Source organism: Calonectris borealis, chromosome 1 (genome assembly GCF_964195595.1).
Source record: "Calonectris borealis chromosome 1, bCalBor7.hap1.2, whole genome shotgun sequence".
NCBI lineage: Eukaryota > Metazoa > Chordata > Aves > Procellariiformes > Procellariidae > Calonectris > Calonectris borealis.
The window spans coordinates 179,590,144-179,615,807 of record NC_134312.1 but is presented as its reverse complement, the minus strand read 5'-3'; positions in this window follow the sequence as shown (position 1 = coordinate 179,615,807).

The window sequence follows — 25,664 nt, the reverse complement described above, 5'->3', positions numbered from 1 at the left end:
CTTGTGTTGCTGCCTTCCTCCTGGCACAAACCAGATCCAGGACCTGTCTCTGTAGTGGCCACGCTGAGCTGGCTTCCATGCATCATAGATGGCAAAGTACAGCTCCATCGATCAATGTCCCTCTCAGACTTTCAAATACTCCTCAGTCTTCCCTCGTCCTGCAGCTCGGCTGCCAAACAGAGCAGTTCATGAATCTGGTCACACCTCCCACAGGCTTGCTTGCAATCACTTTCCACCTCTAGGAACATCCCTTCGCACATCCCACAGCTGGAAACCTGGTGGTAGCATGATTGAGCAGGAGCTCTGTCTGTGTGGCTGCATTCGTTCTACCAGGTGCTAGAAGCTCAGGAGAAGCCAAGGACACTGCATTTTGCCGGGTGCTCACCATGCTGCCGCACGCCTGCCCGCTGGGAATATATATGTTCGTCCATTGAAATTTCTGAAGGCGTTTACCCCAGACTTATGCAGAGTAAGTTTATATCCCATTAACATCATAGCACCTTAATAAAAAATAGAAGAACAGTGTCATTGGCTATATTTACTCCAGATCAACAAACACTTGAGAGTTTCTGACACTTCTCATACATGGAACTATCAAAAACCTCCACCTGAAGAGACTCCAGCACTTGAGTGTGCCATATGGTATAGAAGTGCTACTGCAAAAAGTAACATATTGCCCATTAAGCTCACCAGACAAATCTCCATTGCTTCCATATATACATCATTCTCGCACTGTGCCAGGCAAACAAAAAAGCAAAGAAAAGTATATTGCTAAAGGCAGTATAAAGTTCTTACTTTATGATGTTACCTTCTGCTGGATTCAGTACGGTGCAGTAACAGGCTTTGCAGACACAGGAAAAGTTTTGACCTTCTAAAATTCCTGCTGATGGCAGCCCTCCCTTCACACCAGTGCAAATAGATAACTGTTTGCAAGGACTGTATGGAAAGAATGAAAGGTAGGTAGAGATAATACAGGTCATTTTCCTGTGTGCCAGATGTGCCACTGCTGTGCACTACGTATGCAGTGGGCCTTAGAAATGGCCCTACCAAGCCAACATAGAAATTTGTGTGGGGTTTTTGTTGCTGTTGTTTTGGGTTTCTTTTGTGTCTTTGTTTTTTTTTTCCTGGAGGTTCAAATCACACATTGCAATTGCAGCTCCAAAGTTTTTTTAGCTGGTGGGAATCTCCCCCTCATTGAAGACTACTTACAGACACAGTTTATTTTGTTCCCCAAGTGTACTTCCTCTTCATGTGTGCTGTAGTGCCAGGCTTCTTGCTGGCATGTGCATGACTGCTTTCTCTGCTTAGTGTAAGAAGAAAATAACTCAGAAAGATTTTACCAAAATAATGCTTGGTAAATTATAACAGAGATGGGCCCCAATGTCCCCAAGGTAAGGGCTGACTCAATCCACTGTAACGGCATTTAGTACTTACACCTATGTAAACTATGTTCTGCCATATAATTAGAAGTCTAGAACAATGATATAAAAAAGTATAGTAAATTTTAAAAAATTAAAAAACCCCCAAACAACCAATAAACCATTTGTTATTATAATACAAATAAATCACTGTTACTAATGTTTGATTGGCTGTACAATAGAGAATGAATATCATTGTGCTAGAAGGCCTGAGTCACCATAGACTACCTTTTATTGGTAAATGTGAAATGGTTAAATGATATAAAATCAAAATTATAGCATTAGAAAAGGTGGAAATGTCTCTGCAAGTTGTAGGACACAGAAAAGCAGCACAGGCAAGTGAGGTGGTATCACGAGAGACCTCAGTTAGCTGTTTTTTAACATGAGAATGTGACATTTCTGCCAACATTGCTTAAATAATATTTGATTCTGTTCTCATATGATTCACTATGATGTTTTTTGTCAGACTAAAATGCAAGTCCTTTTGATATATTTTGTGTTCCCTGAAATATGTATTAGAAGCAGTAAGTGATGGTGTAGAACTATCCCTGGGGAAACTGCCCTTAAAATATTTAACATTACCTGCCAAGAATACCTCTGCTCTACCTTAGGATTGCCAGTCATTCCTGTACAATTATATCCAAAATTGTATTTTTGTATCCAAAATCGTCATTTATACTTCATTTGCAGTCTTTCTTTTTTTTTAAACTGATTCCAAATTCCTCATTGTTTATACAAAATGATAAGTATCTAAAAACCCCCATTTTTTCTAGTGAGTTATTTATTATATTTGTTTGTCACACCAGCACTATCTGACTCAGTAATTTTTCTAAGAGTTGTTTAGATCAGATGAGAGGGTAAGTGGTGCTCAGAGAGCAACTGTGGCTATTGCAATTATTTCAGGCACTGTTTCACTCTGATGAGCTGGTTTTGTCAAAAAAATTCCCTTTTCATTTTCACATAGTTTTAAAAAACAAATTGAAAAAAGTTTAAGAACAGTTAAAGGTACAAAGTTCTGGTTCTCTTTTTTTTATTTTTTTTTTTATTTAGGCTTTACTTAGAGACTCATGTTTCTTTTAACTGTGTTATCAAAATACAAAATTTCATTTTTTTACTTTCTTTTTTCTTTTCTACGTTGCTGAACAAAAAGATTCTACCAAAGTTGTTCCAGACCATGTTACTATTTTGGGAAGAAAATATTCTAACAGGGAAAAAAGAAGAGGAGACAATTCAAATTTCACAATAAAAGTAGTGCTGCGGAAATGAAGAACTTTTTTTTTTTTAACTTTTCTATCATCTCCTGATCTATTTTTAATGATGTCCATAATGAGGCCTTCTGCACCTATTTTAGTGTGTTCCCAGCAACTTTCAATCCCACGGTATTTATTATGGTGTATATATTTTATATATGAACAATACTGTTATTTTGATCATTTATTTATGTTAAGTGGTGGCCATTATAGCAAAGTGCAGCATCTGTGGTTTCATTTCTGGTGCAGAGGCAAAGTGATTACGGAATTATGAGCCAACTACACTCAGGGGTATTACAAAACATGGGGGTATTACAAAGTTCAGTAAGTTCTTCTAATTTTACAGGGATGTGATTATCTCACAGGAGCTACATCTTGTAGTTACCAGATGTTTCAAAATAACAGTAACTCTGGAGTTGCTTCATTGTTATAACAAGAAGATTTTACTGCGAAGAGAAAGGTTGGCATTTTCTCTGCTGGATGAAGATGAAATTGGCAATTTAGAACAATGGTTTCAACTGAGCTATGTGGTTTACATTGATTAATCTATCACGTTAGAATATTAACCTACCAATCGGAGCTCTATCCTAGAAGTTTTCTAATCTGTGCCATATGTCTGGAGCTTAATAAACATTTTCTTTAATTCCAGCTACAACAAAGACTATTTTACAAAAGAAAGAATCCTAATTTTTCTCTAAAACATCAGACATTTGGGATCTTAATTCTCTGAAGCAAAGTTAGATTTTTATTCATGTAATACCAGGAATCACCATCCATCTAAAATCACAATGACTCAAATGATATGATACTGACACTGTACCTAAATAAAGCAGTAGTTCACTAGAGAAGAAACGCTGTTACCATGAATAAAGTACTTGGAATTGTGTTCAAACTGACTGTTTAGGGACAACTTCTGAGACTATTATTCACTTTGGATGGCATCTTCTTCTGTTATATAAGTCCATTGAGATGATGTTATCTAGGATGAGTCAAATCTGGCCATGGGAAAGGACAAGATGTTTACAGAAATAAACACATTCACCCAGAAGAATCACTTAAACATACACAGTTAAATATACACAGTTAAACCAGCTAACAGTCAGAAACATGCTGCTAGATACATGTTATTTTTCAGACTCAAGCCTATCACTTCCTCTCCACAGGAATTTTACAGCTTTGCTCTATACGAATTGTGAAGTCAAAGAAAAACTCTTTGTTTACATAGCTAGCATCTGAACAGTAACTAGAAAGTATTCTGTGGTAAAATTGTCATTAATTGAAACCTAGTAAGTACTTCAGAATAAAGTTTGGTAATAGGTAGCTATTTTTTATATTTATTGGAAACCTCTGACATTATGTCAAACACCAGAACAAAAAAGGGAAAAAATAACACTGCCTTACTCCAATGAAATGACATATATGTAAAAATTCTGATCCAGCCATAAGAAAAGTAAAGAAATCCATCAGCTGAAAATGAGAAGCATTTGCTCGCTACGCTACAGAGAGATTACTTACTGACTATCTTAAAAGTGTCAGGAGAAACAGGAATTTTAAAAGATTATAAATAATGTTATAAGAGAAAGCAGGGATGTAAATTATGAATATTGATAGGATTAGTCTAGTCCTTCAGCTAGCTTCCTAGATTGGCACAAAGATAATAAAATTTATGCTGGCTGAAGAGTGGGTCTAATGCTGTGTTTTAATTATTTTGAAAAATTCTATTGTTTATGATTAAATGATTGAAAAGTAAGCTGTTTGGTTACTTTGAAGTGTAGTATATGATTTCTTTTATGTATACCTTAATTAGCAATAATTACTACTTCTTTAATTGTTACCTAAAATTAAATGTATTGAATTGGCTTCTATCCAATGAGTTCTAATGATGGCTTGCATTTTTTCTTTCACTCCTTAGTTAGTGGCAGCAGAACTTCATTTATGGACTATGCATTTCTTCATCCTGAAGGAAAATCTGTAACTCAAGATTGGGAACATTCTGTCCTTTAAAAAAAAATACACAAAAAAAAAAACCCCAAAAAACAAAACCAGACACAAATTCCCAAACAAATAAATATTTTAAGATTTTTTAATTTTGATTTGATTATCTGTAGCTCTTGAGTTAATTTAAACTAGTAAAATTCATTTAACTCAAAAGAAGTTAATTGATGTACAATAACAGAGAACATAATTCAACAGCAAATCGTTCTCCTTTTTTGTTATTAGTCTTTGTCCTGGTTATGGCTGGGATAGAGTTAAATTTCTTCCTAGTGCTGTCTTTTGGATTTAATATGAGAAGAATGTTGATAACACACTGATGTTTTTAGTTGTTACTAAGTACCCTACGAGTCAAGGACTTTTCAGCTTCCCTGCCAGGTGCACAAGAAGCTGGGAGGGAGCATAGCCAGAACAGCTAACCTAACTGGCCAACAGGTTATTCCATACCATATGATGTCATGCTCAGTATATAAATAGGAGACGTGTTCCAGGAAGTAGTGATCACTGCTTGGGTATCGGTCGGTGGGTGGTGAGCAATTGCATTGTTGCATCACTCATTTTGTATATTCTACCATCACTATTATTGTTGTTGTTGTTGTTATTATTATTATTATTATTATTATTATTATTATTATTATTTTCCTTTCCTTTTCTGTTCTATTAAACTGTCTTTATCTCTATCCATGAATTTTACTTTTTTTTTTTTCAGTTCTCTCCCCCATATCATTGAGGTAGGTGGGGGGGGGGCGGGGGGAATGAGCAAGCGGCTGTGTGGTGTTTGGCTGCCTGCCGGGTTAAACCATTTACACTTCACAGTTTTTGTAATCTCAAACTTCTGTGTATAACTTTGTTAAAAGAAATTTAACCTTCATATTTATTTGAGTTCATGACTAATTAAGGATAGTGATGCAATGTAGGTAGGTTGTAGGAACATATCTTAGTACATATTTCTAAGTACTATTCCCTTTTATAATCAGTAGAGAGAAAGGCATTTTTGGAGAAGGACTCAGCCTGAGTAGTGTTCTAAATTAGAATAGATGAACTGTCCTTTAAGGGTACCTATTTCTCTCCATTAATCTTGAAGGTAGCCTTACAGGGTCAGCTCTAGATATCTATGTTGCAGATATCTAAGTTTGGCAAGATTATTTACATCTAAAGTATCCCACTACTTTTATATGCCAGAATGGAGAATTGTAGCCTCCACATAGCTGTTTCCCTTCCTCCATCAAGGAAACTGGCTTGGAAACATCTACAGATTCATTAATTCTTTATTCCCTAACAGCATCAGTCTGTATACTCAGTATTATGCTCTTTTGAACTTGATACATCCCTTTTGTATCAGGAAAAAATATGGCTAATTGACAATATACAGCAAACACTCATGTGATCCTTTATAGTTCACAATACTGTCTACACAGAAGGAAGATCAGAGAGAGTTTTGTCAGTTGAATATGGCACCTGACCAAGAACCTTAAGATCCTGTCATAGTTGTGCCATTAACAGTTTGTTTCATGCTTTTCATACAGAGGCTTTTTGGCAATGAAGAAGAAAACTCTGGAAAACTAATAGTCTTTATGACTGAACTTCTGCATATATGTTCATAGTAAAGATAATACTCCACATAGTTGTCGTGTCTGCCAAAGTTTGCTGGAATTTATAGCCTTTCCTGTGATAGGTACATTCTACCTTTTCCAGAGTGAAACAGTTAACATCTGAAAAATCTCATCTTTAGTAAATCTCTGTATTTCCCTTGGAGTCAGCGGAGACATGCTGACTTTAAAATGCTAAGGGTCAGTCATGTCATTTGGAAGACTCATTTCTAGCATGAGGCTCCTGTGGTCTTATAACACGGGTATTTAGTGACTGGATAGTAGAAAGGTTGGACGTTTTTCCATTTCAACTATCTTGTTCAGTAAAAAGGTAGTCAGCACCTTCATCTTTTTTTCTAGATATCCAACTCAATTTATTTAGAGCTGTAGTGTTTACTCAAAGACCTTGTGTTGCTTCAAATTTACTGAAGAAATTTACAAGAAAGAGGACATCCCACTTGCGTTGCATGGCTGCTATCTCCTGCTCCCCTAAGCATCACTTAGAACTCATACATCCCTGGTCCTGCAGCATTGCTTTGTCATGATCCTACATGCTAGTTCTAAGAAACTGGAGGAAAGATATGGCATTGTGGAAAGGCAGGCACCATTTCTCATTATGCTTATGCATAGACTGAGGCATAAACTGCTACTGCAAATGTGTGCTCATACAAATTGAGAAAACAGAAATGGATAACTGCCATTCAAGTTTTCTGTCATAGAAAAAAAAATATAGGGAGAAAACAACAGACATTTACAGAACCTTTATTTTATTTCATAGAATCATAGAATCATAGAATCATTAAGGTTGGAAAAGACCTCTAAGATCATCGAGTCCAACCGTCAACCCAACACCACCATGCCCACTAAACCATGTCCCTAAGCACCTCATCTACACGTCTTTTAAATACTTCCAGGGATGGTGACTCAACCACTTCCCTGGGCAGCCTGTTCCAAGGCCTGACCACTCTTTAAGTAAAGAAGTTTCTCCTAATGTCCAATCTAAACCTCCCTTGGCGCAACTTGAGGCCATTTCCTCTCGTCCTATCGCTAGTTACTTGGGAGAAGAGACTAACACCCACCTCGCTACAACCTCTTTTCAGGTAGTTGTAGAGCGCGATGAGGTCTCCCCTCAGCCTCCTCTTCTCCAGGCTAAACAACCCCAGTTCCCTCAGCTGTTCCTTATAAGACTTGTGCTCCAGGCCCTTCACCAGCTTTGTTGCCCTTCTCTGGACACGCTCCAGCACCTCCATGTCTTTCTTGTAGTGAGGGGCCCAAAACTGAACACAGTATTCGAGGTGCGGTCTCACCAGTGCCGAGTACAGGGGCATGATCACCTCCCTAGTTCTCCTGGCCACATTATTTCTGATACAGGCCAGGATGCCGTTGGCCTTCTTGGCCACCTGGGCACACTGCCGGCTCATGTTCAGCCGGCTGTCAACCAGCACCCCCAGGTCCTTTTCCTCCGGGCAGCTTTCCAGCCACTCTTCCCCAAGCCTGTAACGTTGCCTGGGGTTGTTGTGGCCGAAGTGCAGGACCCGGCACTTGGCCTTGTTAAACCTCATACAGTTGGCCTCAGCCCATTGATCCAGCCTGTCCAGGTCCCTCTGCAGAGCCTTCCTACCCTCAAGGAGATCAACACTCCCACCCAACTTTGTGTCGTCTGCAAACTTACTGAGGGAGCACTCGATCCCATCGTCCAGATCATTGATAAAGATATTGAACAGGACCGGCCCCAGTACTGAGCCCTGGGGAACACCGCTCGTGACCAGCCACCAACTGCATTTAATACTCCGTTCACCACAACTCTCTGGGCTCGGCTATCCAGTCAGTTTTTTACCCAGTGAAGAGTGTATCTGTCTAGGCCGTGAGCCGCCAGCTTCTCTAGGAGAATGCCACGGGAGACAGTGTCAAATGCCTTACTGAAGTCCAGGTAGACCACATCCACTGCCTTTCCCTCATCTACTAGGCAGGTCACCTGGTCATAGAAGGAGATCAGGTTGGTCAAGCAGGACCTGCCTTCCATGAAGCCGTGCTGGCTGGGCCTGATCCCCTGGTTGTCCCGGACAGGGCTCATGAGCGCCCTCAAAACGAACCGCTCCATAATTTTCCCCGGCACCGAGGTCAGGCTGACAGGCCTGTAGTTCCCCGGATCCTCCTTCAGGCCCTTCTTGTAGATAGGCGTCACATTGGCAAGCCTCCAGTCGTCCGGGACCTCCCCAGTTAACCAGGACTGCTGGTAAATGATGGAGAGATTTACTACAAAACTTTAAAAAAAGAGTACTCCTAACTACTCAGAGAAATTTCCTTAGTGAACAGCAAATTATTTGAAAGCACTGTAGATATCTAGCATGCAGCAAAAAAGTGGTGTCATTTGACATGGAAAAAAAAAAAAACTTATCAACTGGTAAATTGTAGAACAAATTTTACTTCAGAAATCCTTATTGGATTCCTTATTTCCATATATTTAACAAAGTATTTCTTCAACAACAACAAAATCATTAAAAGTAATCAGTCTTATTGAAAATATTTGTTAAAAGAGTTTAGAAAATTTTACACTGTTTATCACTGATATACTTAGTGTCCAACTCTCTCCTCTCAGTAAAAAAATGAAAATACTATGAGATGGACTAGCAGGAATGGAAAATTGACAATTAAATAGCGACTGTATATGAATGGCCTAAAGCTGTAAGTAAGGACACAAGGGAGCTATACACTTTGATTTATATAGTTCACATTTTCATTAAATACTGAAGCAAGTAATTCATCCCTAAGCACAAACCCAGAAGGACATGGAAAGACGAATGTAAAGTAAGGAGATACAAATCTTCAAGCAGGTCAAATATCCAAGGATTTGGAAGAAGGACAACTATTTCTGTTATCTGAATAGGCAAAAGTTATTGAAAGGAAGAAATGAGATCCGAAGGAAAATGAGGTCTGTACAGCTCAAGCTTTTGAAAACAGTAGAAGAAAACTATCTGGATATCAGTCAGGCTGATATGTGAATTTTATGTACTCTCTCTATAAAGATATTTGAAGGACATCTTCTGAGGATGTCCTTTGATGTGCAAGACTTTTTAAATCATGATGGCTAAAATTTACTTTAGAGATGTCTTTTGGGCCTTGTTATGGTGATGAAAATTCTTTATTCACACTTTATCAAATGAGGAAACTGGTGGTTTGGATACATGTTGCCAAAATTAAACATGTATAACAAAGGCATCCATACTCAAATTACTCATGCCAGCCTCTCTTTACCGTTAATGATACTCCAGGGAACAATTAATTTCATTCTAAGGTAGGTCAGGTAAAATATTCCCTAAAAGTATCTGTTGCTCATCAGCACACATGAAGGAAATCTTGCTCAGAAGCAGACACGCATACTGCAAGTGTTTGAAACCAAATTAAATTAATCTCACTCAATCATGTATGTTCCCATTATGTGCTCTACTGTGGCCTCTCCACATTTTTTCAAACATCAGTAGCTTCTGTTCCTTGAAACACCTATTATTCAGCCCACCCTTGTCAGAACCGGACCTCCCAGAGCTTTCACAATCTCATCCCCATTGACTTGCTTCTCCTGGCATAGCTGTCCAGAGTCTGTCTTGCAGACCCATCATTGATCAGAAACCTTCTGCAGTTTGACAAAAGTCTGTTCAAGCTTGAGAAAATGTCATGAACTTCTTTTAGCTGATGGATCTTTTCTTTTGATTATTTCTGGCCGTTGTTATTCCTATGTAGTTAAACCACTTCAAGCTTTTATTGTTAATTCATATGTTTGAAATAGGCATTGTCAATTAATCTGCAAGGTGTAAAACTCATTAAAAATGAGTAATGGTCTTTCTCAGACAGAAGGGACTTCATTTTTTCCATCATCTTTCTTTAAAATTTAAATTCTGTTGGGTAACAGAACAGGCTTAATTCATGTAAAAGCTCTGAGATGGCCAAACATATTTGATACATTTATGTAATTCCTCATCACTCTAATCTCATTTTCCAGTACAATGTCCTACTTAAAATTTCGCACTGGACATAAATTACTAAGTTAGAAAGTTTCTTCCTAGCACTGCCAGAGACTTACTTTCTGATGCTGATAAAAATCACTGAAGGTGGGATTTACCTGAGTTAGATTCCATGGGTTCACTTTCCGTAAACTGAGAGAAATAAACTGCTTTAGAACTCAATTTGCCTGACCAAATTAAGACATCTTCAGATGTTTTAGAAAAAGATTAAACCTGAGGTACCTAACTTTAACATTAGTGCTGCACTGAAGACAGACTATAAAGAGAATCTATCTATACCAAACCCCCAAGATAACTAGCTCAGATACAGCAATCTAAAGTTAGTTGGGATGAATGCCACTGCCTGTGTCTCTATGCCTTCCTTTCCTCATTTTTAAGACTTAGCATACGTGCAATTACAGAAGCAAAGCATTTTAGAGGTCTGCACTACAAAAGAAATGCAATACAAATTACTAAGCATTGTGGTTAATTATAAAATATACAGTTTCCTCTTAGCACATAATACTTCCTTCTTTAATTTTCTACCATCCCCACAAACTCAATTTCCATTATGCCATGGTTTTTCTCGCTTTAAAAGAAAGATATTTTTAATTTTTCCCCATTACACAGAGCAATTCCATCATTTATGGCTATGGGCCTTAATTTACAAATTTTACTTATGTAAAAAGACTCACTAAATGCAGCAACACTGGTCTTTCATATCTGTAAAAAATAAAATACTTGTGTACTTGGGCTTTGTACAGGTAAATATTTTATCTCCTTTTTGATAACTTTATGAAAGAAAGGTTTATTTTCTTACTCATGGCTTGGAAATTAAGAAATCTGCGGAACATATTATAGTTCCAAGTGATTTTTCTGCACAAGTATTGTAACTGACAAAATACAAATTTGGGTATGGAAAATGATTAAATTAATGTATAAAGTGTTAAAAGGCAAGATAGGTTCTAAAAGTCTGTTGAAGAGTAAGACATTAACCTTTATATGCCTTAAAAATACCCACTAGAATTTTGCTGATGAATCTTATCTGCATCTAAATCAACAATAAATTTTTAAAAAATTGAACATTACTTTAACAGAAATTAGCAGATCATGTAACAAAAAAAGGAAATAAATACCCCACTGATTGCCTCCTGCCTTTTGGTGTTGTGTTATTGCATTCTGTATCTGCATTCAGCAGGGCATAATGGAAGGGTTTATTTCTTATGTGATTAAAGTCACAGCTGTTCCCACTTATTGGATTGCCTTAGCCCACAAAGTGTATGAAAGGGTTGATTCTCCATTTTATAATGCAGTTTTAAAGTTCCTCACATAATGCTGAAAGAAAAAATACCACTCTTAATGAGGTCCCTCAACAGTGCCTTCATTACATTCACATGGTGATGATCATGTAAGGAAAGACTTGTATTCATCCCTGGAGTAACCCCACTATGTGGATGCTTTTTTCCCCACAACGTTTTAGGACTATATTTTGTAATTCTATAGCAAACATAGCTTTACTGTTTTAATCTAAGTGCAGATTTTTCTTTGTAATGTGGCATATTTATTTAAGCTACAGTAACGTACAATAACCTACTTTAATAACGTGGGAAGGTTAACAGATGCCAAACAATGTGTTATGGAGTGTTGCAAATAACTTAAGAGACTATTACTTCTGGGTTAAAACTAGTCTTTGCAACCAAGCCGGAGCAGCCAGGACATGTACTGGGACAGAATGACAGGCAAAATCATTTGTTACCAAGGGTATCTGCAGGTCTGATCAGCAAAGACTTCTTTAGTTAAATACTAACATTCACAACTTAAACAGGCATTACATCACTCTCTCAAAACTCTGCATAATGGCTGACAGCAATCCATAAACAAAGCCAAGCAGTCTACAATCATCATCCAATTGCCTCAGAGTGAATGAGATGGCTAATTTAACTTGGACCACTGTTAACAGATTATCTGAGGGGAAAGCCATCTTTCTGTACAACCTACTCATTCTGTAACTTGTTTTCTTCATGACAACTCTTCAGCCATTTACTTTTTCCTTTGAATTTTAAGACAAAGAATCTGATGTCTACAGCTTTGATTGACTTCTCATGCATCTAAAATGCCTAAAAAGCTTCTTTAAAAAATGAGCACACACACTCAGAACATGCACTCAGTCTTCCTGCTGTCATCATCCGTTCTTAGCTTACCCCATATAAAGAACAATCATTGTGAAAAACACTTGGAGCATCCTAGCTGTTCCCAGAAGCTGGGAAAGAACTCTTGGAAACCATGGTATAATTTAACATGGATGCTGGGGAGAGGATTGGCCCTATTTCTGGCCCGTGCTCACTACAAGGAAGAAATGGCTTATATACATATTTACCTCCTGATCCTGGGCAAATACCAGTTTCAACTAAAAAACTAAAATCTTTTGATTGAGCTCAAAAGTCATTCCTAAGGTATTGTTCCAGGAAGCAATATTTTATATGTCAAAACAGTTAGTTAGTTAGTTAGTTAGATTCTCAGATTAGAAGAGAAAAAGAAAGGAAATAAACCCCACTACAGACAGTGAAAAAAGTTTAATGTAAGTTTTCTAGAAGAATGTTTTCCTTATGCAGTGTGACACCTGGAAGTGAATGCTGTATGTCTGCTGATATCTGAGTATTAGAAAGGTGCCAAGATTGATTTCCATTGACAAAAGAAATCTATTCTGCAAGTTTGTGTGCATTTTCAAAATGGTCAGTGAAGCTCTATCAGAGCAATACCTCTACTTTAAAAAGCAGGGAGCAGTCTCTTAGTTCCTTCATAAAAGTGCAACACACTCACAAACGAATGAAAGTGATGAGTAATATCCTGCTTATATATAACTGGTGATATATACTCTTTGGATAAATTGTACCTTATGAAGAGTACTTCAGCTGGAGTGGAGTCCTCAGAACTATCAGTGCAGTCCAGTAAAGATGATCTTTGCCTTTACTAGTACAAGGATGCGGGTATTGCAGGGTGTCAGGACTTTCTGGCTTTGGCTTGATCTGAGCTAATTTTAACTTATTGTAAAAATTTCCTGGTGATCCAGTGACTATTGCATCACTTCTTGCAGCTGAAGCCCTGGGAACACCACAATTGGTAAAGGTCTCACGCATAAAAGTGGTCATTGTGCAAAAACCAAGAGACTCTTGTGCCAGCTGAGGATGGGAGACTCTGTTGAACATTTCCTAAACTTCAGCTAGGAGCACATGAGAAGAAACGAGAGTGTGATACAAAAAAATGTGAAAATACATTCAAGCTGATGCCACTGCTGAGAAGGAAGAAACAAATCCCTCCCCAACCTTGTGAACATCATATTCTCCTCAGGGAAGACCTCAAGGTGCTGTAAACTTGTCATTACTCACACCCTCATCCTGCTTGAGGTGCACTGGAGGATCCAGCCAGTTTTAGGATCCAGAGTGACATTGAAAGGGTAAGCATAATACAGAAAAAAGGGTAATCACTATGAACAATTATTTTGTATAACAATTTATGAATGTCATGGTTTAACCTGGCAGGCAGCCAAATACCACGCAGCCGCTCACTCACTCCCCCCACCCCCAGCGGGACGGGGAGAGAATCGGAAGGGTAACAGTGAGAAAAACTCGTGGGTTGAGACAAAGACAGTTTAATAGAACAGGGGAAAAAAAAAAGGGAAAATAATAATGATAATGATAAAATATACAAAATGAGTGATGCACAACGCAATTGCTCACCACCCACGCTGACCAATAACCAAGTAGCGATCGGTACTTCCTGGATCACGCCTACCCTTCATATACTGAGCATGACGTCACATGGTATGGAATACCCCATTAGCCAGCTGGGCTGGCTGTCCTGATTATGTTCCCTCCCATCTTGTGTACCTAGCTCAGTCAGTGGGCACGGGAGCTGTCCTTGGACTAGGAGGGCACTTAGCAACAACTGAAAACATCAGTGTGTTATCAACATTCTCCTCATACTAAATCCAAAACACAGCACTAGGAAGAAATTTAACCCTATCCCAGCCGAAACCAGGACAATGAATAAGGCTCTTCCTGTATTAATTAGACAATTTTGAATATTATACTTCTTAAACACTAAACAGGCTAACAAAAAATCATGGCTCCATCTAAGTTGCACGTTCCCTTTGGCCTGTAGCAAGATTTTGAGTATAGCTTTGTCTCCAGACTGCCCTTTGGAAAGGTGTTTTCTGGCGTTATTGAGAAACTGGCTGTGGCAAGAAAAGTATTTAGTTTTTTTCCACAACCAGTAAGACGAGGATTCAGTTTGTTTACTTTTCTCTTCAAAATATCTAGGAAACATATGATGCTAAGGAACCTCACAGAGCAAAAGGGAAGTGCTGTGGTTATACAGATACCAAAAAAATTACACTATTCATTTCTGGAGCAATACAGAAAGTCACATATGATAATATTCAAAATAAAACACTAAAATCAGCAGCAATTTTAAAATATCTATGGAGACATGTCAAGACATTAAAGGTGGTTAGGTACTAAATTGGGGATAAATTAGTAGTACATTTAAGAACAGTATTCTGCAGGCACATCATTTAAGGTTGAATTAATTTTCAACAGAATTGACTTCTCACACTTAGAGTTTCTGAATCAAATCAAATCAAGACACCAGTACTTTTTTTCTAGAAAATATTTATTTCTTTGGCCAGGCTGAAATCTCTTTTCTTTTCTTTTTTTTTTTTTTTAAATAAATATAACAGGATGAAAGCAAGTATTTCTAAATATGAAAAAAAAAGAAAAGCTTTTAAGAGTTATTTCCAGAAATAACTCTTAAAAGAGTTATTGAAATCAGAAGTTCTCTACCTAAAAAAAATTACTTATTCCCAAAACAGCTTTTGTCATTGTTCCCATTTATTCTGATCTGTCAGATTACTCTAGAGGACTGCCTTAGTGAGGCAAATATCTGGAGGGAATTTGCCCAGAATATACCATTTTATGAGCCATCCTTAGGCACAACAAGGAAAGGGTCTGGATCAGGCAAGGGTCTAGATCTCTGGGCAATCAGCCTTTCTGTTTCCTCCCTGGAGAGGGTATAACTGCCTGTTAAGAAGGGAGAAGTGGGTAGAAGAGTAGGTAGTGCCACAGGTAGCAGTCAGGCAGCTTTCCTTTTTTTTTTTTTTTCCCCTTTGCAACCTCCAGGCAAATGCTCGTTTGCTAATTGCAAATTGCAGCTGCATGAAAAGAAACAGTTCTGGCTTATAAAAGTAGTGTTGTATGGAAGGAAAATTAACAATAAACCCATTGTTCCAAAATAGCTGTAAAAGTACTCTAGACATCTGTTTATTGCTTGTGTGCAGACAGACCTGGGGCAGGGATGGAGGTGATGGCAATGAAAAATGGGTCAGAAACAGTAGGAAGGGTTGAACAGGATTCTGCAAGCTGACACTGTGCAATCTCAACACTGTGAAAATACCTTGAATGCTCTGAACTGTGTTTTCTAACAAGTACTCAGAGAAGAGGTTGGTCAGTGCACAGACTGGAAGCCATGAACGTCTGAATGAGCCACATGAATCTGACAACATTTCATCTTCCCCATGTGATGTGCTAGCACTGCAGTTCAGGGCCTAAAAATGAATCCCACAATGGCATGGAATTTGCAACCAAAGGAATGTTTCCCAGGTTTGTAAAACCCACTCCTATTAAGCTTCTGCCCAGATGTGTATCTGTGTGCATCACCTAACACTTCAGTTCTGGGCAGCACCACAGTCTATCCACAAATTCTACTCTTGGCTATTCTGGCCTCAGATATTGGGAGGTATAAGTGACCTGAGCAAGTAAGGAGTGAGGTATAGTGAGAAAGTGTAATTGTGATAAACAATTGCAATACAGGTGACTGTTAGGCAGACCTGAGTCACTTTGCAACTCTGTACTCAATGTTCTCTTCTCATTAGGCAATATCAAAGCTGAATAGGTGAGAAGCAGAGTATCTTGCCTATGTCAGAGACTTTTAAGAGAAATGTTGTGAATGACAGCATGTGGGAACTCATGCATGATGATAAGGCAGGGTGATGGGAATATCTGTTAGGACAATTGAATGTATTCCCGAATCCAGTCATTCAGGTGTAGTAGAGGAGTCTGTAAGGACTTCTAGGTTTTGGGTTTCCTGTGTGGTCTATAAACTACTTTTCTCCCACAATGCTCCCAGGAATATACCAGAGGCAAAATAGTATTGCTAGTAAGGAAACTTCTTCTCAAGTATGCTGCAAGTGTCCTGCTTTCAGCTGGGATAGAGTTAAATTTCTTCCTAGTGCTGTGTTTTGGATTTAGTATGAGAATAATGTTGGTAACGCACTGATGTTTTCAGTTGTTGCTAAGTATCTTGTCAAGGACAACCACCCTCCAGGAAGCTACCAAGCTAGACTGGGAGGAGGGAACACAGCCAGGACAGCTAGCCCAGCTGGCCAACGGGGTATTCCATACCATGTGACGTCATGTTCGGTATATGAATGGTAGGCATCATCCAGGAAGTACTGATTGCTACTTGGTTATCGGTTAGCGTGGGTGGTGAACAATTGCATTGTGCATCACTCATTTTGTGTATTTTATTATTATTATTATTATTTTCTCTTTTCTGTCCTATTAAACTATCTTTATCTCAACCCATGAGGTTTTTTCTCACTCTCACCCTTCTGATTCTCTCCCTGCCCCGCTGGGGGTGAGGGGAGTGAGCGAGCAGCTGCGTGGTATTTGGCTGCCTGCCAGGTTAAACCACGACAGCAAGTAACACTCCTCTTGGACAATTTTCAAATCTAGTGTTGACTAGGTAAGGACTTAAGCTTCCTTTATATTCAGAGAGAATGCTTTCAAGGACAAATAACCGTACAGTAAAGTGCAAGAAAATTAAGAGTCAAGTGCACCAGAACACAGGGAAAGTCTATGGGAACTAACCCCTGCTGCTTTTTAATATCATATTATAATATTATTGCTATTACTATGATGTTTATGAAGAGGTAACATGGAAGATCTACCACATTTGCTTAACCACCAGCTAATTTGGTCACTTGTAGTTTCTGTAACTGGTTATGTAACTTATGATTTCATTATTTCTTCTATATGAAAAATAAGAAAAAGAGTCAAGTAATAAAATCTTTTCTATTACTATGCAGATCTTAATTCATTTTAATTTAGGCAAAGAGGATGTAAAATTCATTCAGAATACTGCTTTTTTGATTTAATAGGTTTTTGCTCCTACTTAGCACTGTGGCATAGAAGTGTTCAGGATAAAAGGCAGAAAAGAATGCAGCCCATAGCCTTTTGGGGGTTTTAGGTTAGTTTTGTGGGGTTAGTTAGATCCTATGTAGTTAGTTTAAATGATTTTATTTATCTAAGTATATGCACCTGGGATTTTGGGGTTTTTTTAAATCTTTCCTATATGCAATTTATATGCATTCCCATAAAAGTGATACCCAGAAAGCCATAAAGCTTTGTTATGTATTTTATAGCTTTTGCATTCTTTGGAAGCAAACAACTACAGAAGTGTCAAGGCAACAGAGAAAAAAACTCTCTATTTCTCAGGAATCGATGGATATCCAGCTCCTGAGATGTCTCCCTAGACCATGTCTGACGTGTCATTTCCCTTCAGTCTGTCTTGATATTTCATAGCACCTAGTTCTGGTGTACAATTATTAACAATTACTATTTTAACTGGAAATCAGACATTTCAGCAAGAAATGAAAGCAATAACAAACAAACAAAGAACTTTTAATTTGTCATAAGAAAGTTTCAATAAAAAGGCTGGTTTAAATATTGATTGAAAGGAAGTATTTATATTTTGGAGGTCTAGTTCTACGTCTGTCTTAGTATGTTCTACAATTTTATATAGCTGCTCAAGTACAATCCATAAGGCAGCTCATTAACCACTTTAAGTTGTAAAACTCCATTCCTATCTTCAATTTAGACAATGTATACTTGATTATAATTGGTATGAGGGTCTTGAAGCACATTACAGATAATCAAATGTTGTAAATTAGTGTAAATTAGTAGGGAGTATGTTGCAACCTATGTATTAGTGAACCAGCTCCATATAAGTCTTACCCTTGACTTTCTTCCTGTTATCCCCTATGGATTTCTCTCCATTTGACCCTCTTAAAGGAATGCATGCATATAGAAAAAATCTTCACCTCTCAGAACTGCTCCCTAAGCAATGTTAATGACTCCTCTTTATTCTACATCCACAGAAAAATAATTAGTTAGCACCTGCTGAAGGTGAACAAAAGAACACAAGAACAGAGGAATTCATAGGGTACTTTATTGAATGTATTCTCCTTGAAAAGCACTATAAGAATAAGGGGTTTTATACTGGGAGGAGAGAGTTTTACTTTACTTTCGTTATGGATCCCTAGGTTCTGTAGGGTTAATAATCTGCATCCTTCCACTGAAAGTGAGTATGAAGATCTCAGAGAGATTTAGCATTATCCTTCCCTTCCTCCCTCTTTGTTATGAAAAAGGAAGATAGAGGCCTAAATTACTTTTCACCCAGTCCATACAAAGACTAAATTCAGAGATGAAATAGAACTGAGAAAGTTGATGGAAAGAGTTTCATATTAATTATCAGAAAAGCAGATGGCTGCAAAAAGCCTCCTAAAATCCAATGCACTTCAGCTTTAATCCTTTCATGTCGTCAGCTCTTGGCACACCAAATGAATGATTTAAAAAAGAAAGAAAATGAGAAGACAGAACTATAAGATGGGTCAAGTGAAAAGAGGTGCGATACAGCTGCAAATGGAGGTGAGAAAGTAGAAAAAAAGTAGAAAAGTAGAAAGACAGTCAAGATATTTGTAATAAAAGGATCAAAGGATAAGTACAAGGTGTTGAGAAGAAGGTGAGAAATGCTGGTGGGTATTGGGAAAAAAGCAGGGGGAAAGGACCAATAATTGAATGAAGAAGTAAAATCTTTAGTGTTGCAAGTTGAGCCAGAATAAGAGGACAGGGGAGAGAAAAGTAGATAGAAAAATCTTAACAACAACAACAACAACAACAAAAAAAAGTAAGCCATCATATAAAAGGAAATAATAGACTTTAAATGAAACAACTGAAAAGGAAGTAAAGGTAAAAACAATGAAAATGAGTGATATAATTTGTAGTTGCTCGTAACAGAAAGCATATTGCTGTAATATTAAATCACTACATTGTAAATAAGACAGATGATGTTTATGGTACTCTGTTTCAAGAACAATGTTTAACAGGAAGCTCTGAATACGATTCTAATTAGGAAGATCTCGTCTAAAGTCATTTCTAGCGGTTGGAACCTCTGTACTGACTTCAGCTTGGTATTAGATACTGACTACAGAGCTGCTGAAGTACAACCCGTGTGGCAGATCATTAGCTACTTTAAGATGTCAGAACTCCATTTGTATCTTAAAACTCAGATAAGGATTTCTTCTTCAATTAAAACCAGTGTGCCTTTATTCAATACAAATGCAACACTAGTTTAAAAAGAAAAAAAAAAAAAAAGCATACTTTCAAGCAGTCTTGCATTCCACCATGGTCTCCTCCATGGGCTTCAGGGGAATTTCCGCTCTTGTGCCTAGAGCACCTCCTTCTCTCCTTCTTCACTGACCTGGGTGTTTGCAGGGTTGTTTCTCACACTTTTTTTTTCCTCACTACTCACACTGCTGTGCAGCATTTTGCCCCTTCTTAAATATATTTTCCTATAAGCATCAACAGCTTGCTGCTACACCCAATACAACAGACAATCAAAATTAAGTGCTCAAGAAAGCTCCCTACCATATTTCATTCCTTAATCTTGTGCATAACTTCTCCATCCTTGTTGAGAACCTCCATTCCTTTCCCATTCCTTCTGAAACAAAGAGACACTGAAGATCCCTCCATGAGAAAGGGAAGTAGGATGAAGAAAGTCAGAGTCAAAAACAGAGTAGACAGATGACCGAGCAGACAGCATGACTGGATGAGGGAAAAATCTGTTAGGACCGACAGAATAATACTTCAAGAAGGCATTGGTATATTGGTAGTTATCATTGTTATTGATAACTAACAGGAAGAAATTGACAGGTTGCATGCACCTGCACTGAATATAGGTGGCAAGGTTTTGCCCATGGTGAGGAGAAGCAGAGGCTGTCCTGTACTGAACACACCCAGTTCCAGCCGTCTCCAATGGACCCACTGCAGGACATAGCTGAGCTCATCAGTAATGCTGGTGCTACCTCTGGGAAAATATACTTAAGAAATGGTAAAATGTTGCACAGAAGAGTGAGGAAAAACGGAAGAGTGATGAACAACCCAAGCTCAGTGGAGAAGGAGGGGAATGAGGTGCTCCAGGTGTCAGAGCAGAGATTCCCTTGCAGCCCATGGAGAAGACCATGGTGAAGCAGGTTGTTCCCCTGCAGCCCCTGGAGCACCACACCAGAGCAGATATACACACTGCAGTCCTTGGAGGATCCCACACTGGAGCAGGTGGACATTCCCTACAGACAGCCTGAGGAGAGTCCACGCTGAAGCGGGCTTTGCCTGAAGGACTGCAGTGCATGGAGAGGACACACACCTGAGCATGGGAAATGTGTGAGGAGGAAGGAGCAGCAGAGAGGATCTGTTACGAACTGATTGCATCCCCCCAAAATGAAGTTGAGCCCTACACATGGGGGGGGGGGGGGGGGCGGGGAAGAAGTTGAGCCTAGGAAAAAAAGGGGGAGGTGGAAGGAAAGTGTTTTCATTTTTGTTTCTTACCACCTAAATCTATTTTAATTGACAAGAAATTAAATTAAATTTCTCCATGTCAAATTTGTTTTGCCTGTGATGACAATTGGTAAGTGATCTCCCTGTCTTTATCTCAGCCCACAAGCTTTTTTGTCTTATTTTCTTCCTCTGTCCTGTTGAGGAGGACTGAGAGAGCAGCTGGGTTGGTATCTGGCAGCTGGCCAAGGTCAACCCACCACAGCATTATATAGTTACACAGTGCCACAATGACTACCTGTATATTTCCACTCTTCTCATGTGTGTATGCCTGTTTAATCTCATTCTGGGTAGATAAATCCATGTACTAGAGATTAAGAAATCATTTAGATATATTTCTCCTCTGCTTTATATTATACACAGTAATCCAAACCCTTGTTTACATTTACATGGCACAATAAAAATATATCCCCTGACTTCACACCTACTCCTCTCCCACACCTGAACGCAAATTCATCCCTATTTTAAGAATAACATTTAAAGCTGGCTGCACAATTAGTGCATAACAACAGATTTGGAAAAGTAACTTGAAATCTTAAGACTGATTCTCTACTACTTTGTCCATAATGTGATGAAATGCACCACAGCAAAGAAGACAGACCACAGGGAAAATGAAAAGTAACCAAATGCAACTTCCCATCTTTAGCTACAAGCTGTGTTTCTCAATTAGATACCATAAAATGATCTATATGTATCTGAGTGTTAACATTATTAACACAACTGCTAAATTAAAAATTATTTATGTTGGTCATCTTAAATAAGAGCAAAACATTTTTTACCTGTTGGGGGAAGAAAGACTGTCTTTTCTTTAAATGTGTTCAGCATGCCTAGCCTAATCCCTGACTGGGGACTCTACACAGTACTACAATTCAAATGTTGAATCATAATAATTATGTTAGAGAATTAAAAAACAGTATTGGGACTAATTTTGTATCCTTCCACTTGAAAATCCAGGCTCCCTTAGTTATCTTCACTCAAGCCATACAAGACTCAGAGGGAGCCATAAAAGGAACTAAAAATAACCTTACATAGCTTTTCTAAGCATAAAAATGTCATACTTTCACCTCAGAATCTTCCTGGGACAGAATTAAATTCTGTGTACATCCCACTTGGACAATGAAAAATGTATTTTCTAAAACCTTCTTTTAGAATTAGGTTTTATGCACAATTAAGAATAAATGCACATAATCTGCTTTAAACTTTGTGTAGGTTCATAAATAACCTGGCAGTCTGAGCAGGTATCAGTTACAGATGCACGAGTGTAATGAGTCATAAGATGGTTAAGTGGCAAATATTCACAAGGCCAAGAGCAAGTGGGGCTCTTCAGTAGGAGTGTGTAAGTAGATATGTTTCATATTAGACTTCAGACCCTAACTGTGTTGACTTTATTCATCATAATTAAACTGATTTTACAGGAAAATGCTTTTGTGTTAAGCCATGATAACCTCTATGTAAAACCTCTCAAAGTTTAAATAGAACAACAATATGATTTATATGTTTTTTAAAGATAAACTTTTGCTTTCTCCATGTGAGGGCTAACTGAGCACTACTGTTACACCCTAGTTTTCCATTACCAGAAGTCCTTTGAAATAGTGGAGTTATGGCAACCAAAAAGGTTAATGATGAGGAAAATTAACCCCTTAGTAGGGTGTATATACTGAAATTTCCAATATTACTATGCCCTCAAAATATAATATCAGGAAGCACTGCAAAATTAATGTATTCATTTTCAAAGGTAAATTATGTTCTAATATTAGTTATTTATCAAGACTAATAACCATACAGTTAAAAAAGCTGAAAGAGAAAGGGAGGACAGAAAAAAGCACACGATATGACTTTGAAGGACAATCTAATTCTCTAAACACAAACCAAGAAATACTTCACACATTTATGCACCATGGCAATTTTATAAACATCTCAGTTTTCCTTCTCATTGCATTTTGTACCTCTCAAAATGAATTGATATTCTTCAGTTGTGCTTCATTTCCATTTCGAAAGAGACAAAGAATTTCCTGCATGAAAATACTCCAGAAAGATTTCCAGGGTTAGCTTTATGATAAAGACATTTTCAAATCAAACACAATTATTGTAATATGTTCCATATTAGATTGTGGTACTTTTGCATCTAGATTAGCATCAAATTAGTTGTATTGAATGGTTTTATTTTGCCAGTTAAAAATTAATCATTATTATTGTGTTGGGTTTTATGATCCCATAAATAGTGCACAAAGTACTACAAGTAAGCATGTCCTTTCAGGCTGAATAGAAAATGGATACTGTACGCAGTCTTGCTAGATTCTCCCGCTGCCAAGATTAATAGAAGTACTCAGAAAGATTCTTTATGACATGAGAAAATGTTGAGATGGGAGAGGTGTTTTTTAGTAATCTTCTTCAAAAGAAAGCACTGTTAAAACAAAAATCTACTATTTTACATGTAGACTGGGAGATATTCATAGAAATGTTTGAGTGGGTTATTTACATACAGAGTACTGCATTTCCTCATCGGTTTCCAATTCCTTTGAAGCTCAATCTCTTTCAGGGTGGGGGTTTTTTGGTGGGTTTTTTTTGAAATAAAAATCTTCGTAATTTTAAAAGAAAATACATGCAACCTCCTTGAGGAAGAATATTGAGTGAGCTTTCTTTTTTTTTTTTTATTTCTCATCAGATAGTTTTCACACTTGAAACTATAAAACTCTGAGACTTTCTTAAAGCATTCAGTCTTTTATTTACAGATCCTGGGAATTAGGCAGTCCTGAAAAATGTAAGGCCTGATTTTTTAAGGCCTTGTTGACTCATACAATCATTTCCACCTGTAAGAAGGGAATACAATGTTAGCTTCTGCAAAATAGGTACAATTTTTTTTCAGTCAGTTATATCAGGGCAGTATGTTGCAGCCACTTTGAAATCTTCTGGCGCAACCATAATGAACACTCAGCCTGCAGTCAAACCTGTAACATTTAAAAAACTGGTAGGTCCAGCACTTCCATTGAACCCATTAATGTCTTTGCTGTTTGACTCAGGTACTGACTTACAGAGGAGATTATGGCTAGGAGAAGGTGGAAGGAGGCGAGAAAGCAGAAACAAAACTTTTATGCATATATATATGTATGCATGTATATGTATGAATTGATGAATGTTACTTCTACAAACACCCTCCCTGATGTATGTAGTTTTCTACCAAGTGTTAAGCCTGCCAAGGTTGCATCTTAAGATCTAATCAATTGGAACATATATTTAGTGTTAGTCAACTTACAGGGATACCGTGGGGATCAATTTATCACAAATTGTTCATTGATTTCCATAATTGACATGGTTTCCCCAAATCATGCAAATGGGAATTACATTACTAGTGATTTTAATAGTTTGAACTACTTTGTGTAAAAGAAAACAGTATAAATAAATTAGCACTAACAGTCTTTAAAACTAGTATTACTATAGCTCTTTTTCTTGACATTGATAATATAGCATGAGTCATTGTGAGTATCTGAAAACAGTGCATGCTTTAGCTATCTGTCTAGAGGTAAGATTATACTACAGTCAAAAGGGCCTTGACTCATTTGCTCACAAATATGAATGTTTATAGCCATTTGTGATATCCTAGGGTGTTTTCTTGGCTTTTAGTTGTCAGTTAATAGTCCATGAGTCACCACTGGGTTTGTTTTACCTATCAGCTGATGCTTACACTGAAAATCTTGTGGGCAAACAGGAAAAAAATCCAAGAACATATTTTTTGTATGCTTGAAATCTTGCTAGTTCATCCAAATAGTTATTATTATTTCAGATTCAATTATTACAGAACAAAGAATAAAACAGAAAAGATGAAGAAATTAGTACTAATATACAGAAAAAGTTTAATAATAGACAACAGTTCTTTGTTCTTTTGATTATCCCTGAAATGTGTTTTGTCCAGTTCTAAGTATGAGATTATTTAACTGATTATTTGTGAGTTGTTTAAAGGCATGGTGTCTCCAATACTAGCCTGTGCCTCTGGCATTACCATCTCTTTCCTCTATTCCTCTTTACAGCATTCTGTGTTCCTGTTTTTCAAGGCTTTTGCTATCATAACAGACCTGTATTTGTACTACATCACCACATTAGAGTTATAAGTGTCTCATTCTGCACAAAATAGTTGTTTGTTTCTCCTATTAAATACAAAACTATGGTTCTGCCATACAAACATAAGAAAAAATAAAACAGATTAGCCATAGTTAAACACTCTGTTATGGATGAACCATGTAAAAATGAAGTTCTAGGTATTTAAAAAGAAGTTCAGACAAAGAATTCTGACAAGCCTCATTCCTGAGGCCTTGCAAAAGCAGTACAAAGACTGTAGCCTGTTACTAAAAATGACAATATTGTATTACTTAACTACATGGCTCCACAGTCTTAAAAGAAGTCCACTCCATTTAGGGGTTGTCAGGGGGGTTCAGTGGTGTTCTCAGTGTCTGGCTATTATAACTTTCCCACGCACAGCAGAATATCTGGTTTCAGCTAGTTAACTATCTCCTCATCACTTCAAGAACTGAGCAGTTTTTAATATGCTTTATGATAGATATGTAGGGCTTAGTTCAACTGTCATGAATAGGAATTTAGTGTCATTTGAGATATCCTGGATTATGTATCTTGTCTATCTAGTGTAGAGGAGTGTGGTGGGTTAACCTGGGCTGGCCACCAGGTGCTCACCAAGTCA